At 44.4% G+C, this 842-nt stretch overlaps 1 non-coding gene across 1 annotated transcript; it reads right to left on the reverse strand.

The window, feature by feature from the left end:
• Window positions 1-436: 436 nt before the first annotated feature.
• LOC112852207 (U6 spliceosomal RNA) lies at window positions 437-543 on the reverse strand. The gene has a single exon (XR_003222842.2). It is a non-coding gene; the product is annotated as a U6 spliceosomal RNA (small nuclear RNA).
• Window positions 544-842: the final 299 nt, after the last annotated feature.

Consider the following 842-nt stretch of genomic DNA (forward strand, 5'->3'; position numbering starts at 1 on the left):
CCTCCCCCATGGAACATAAGTTTGTTGCAGAATCTCAACCTAAAAACTTGATGTAGCTTGATTTTTATTCCCAACCATGGCTCTGGACCACGTATGTTGACTCCCTCTTTCCCGCGGGGTTGCAGACCTCATCATATCCCAGACAGTTCCTGTCGCTCACCAGTCACTTTTGGCTACTGGAACTCAAAATAGTTTAGCACTGGTCGTCAACGGTTGGTGACATCACAGAAAGATACAGAAGCAGACATATTTACTTCCTGATGGAAGAACACATGGACGCTAGTGGAATCCTCTGGAAGAAAAAGTCACCGAAGCTGAATTTGATTGAGTCTCTATACTTAGTTACCAGTGTCTAGGAATATAGGGCATGAATGATGAATGATTGTATTGTACAAGATAAATAACTCTGGTTCTCTGGGGTTTGTTTTTTTTCCCTCTAAATATGGAACGCTTCACAAATGTGTGTGTCATCCTGGCACAGAGGCCATGGTCATCATCTCAGTATTGTTCCAATTTTAGCATGTAGGGTGCCCACACCAGCATCCCCGTTACTTCAATGAGAAAGTTTCAAGGAAGAAAAGAGGTGGAGGAGAAGCCGGTAAGATTGGAGGTTGGCAAACGTTTTCTGTAAAGGGCCAGCGAGTAAATATTTACACTTTGAAGGCCATAAAGTCTCAGATGCCACAGCAACTACACATCCCTGCCCTTGTCGTGCGAGAGCTGCCAAACACGGTCTGAAAATAAAGGGTTTTTAAAGGTGAAATAAAGGGGACTTAAAGGTGATGTTTAAATCAAACATGGATGGGGCGCCTGGGTGGCGCAGTCGGTTAAGCGTCCGACTT

Source organism: Puma concolor, chromosome D1, assembly GCF_028749965.1.
Source record: "Puma concolor isolate L17-30 chromosome D1, mPumCon1.1.hap2, whole genome shotgun sequence".
Classification (NCBI taxonomy): domain Eukaryota; kingdom Metazoa; phylum Chordata; class Mammalia; order Carnivora; family Felidae; genus Puma; species Puma concolor.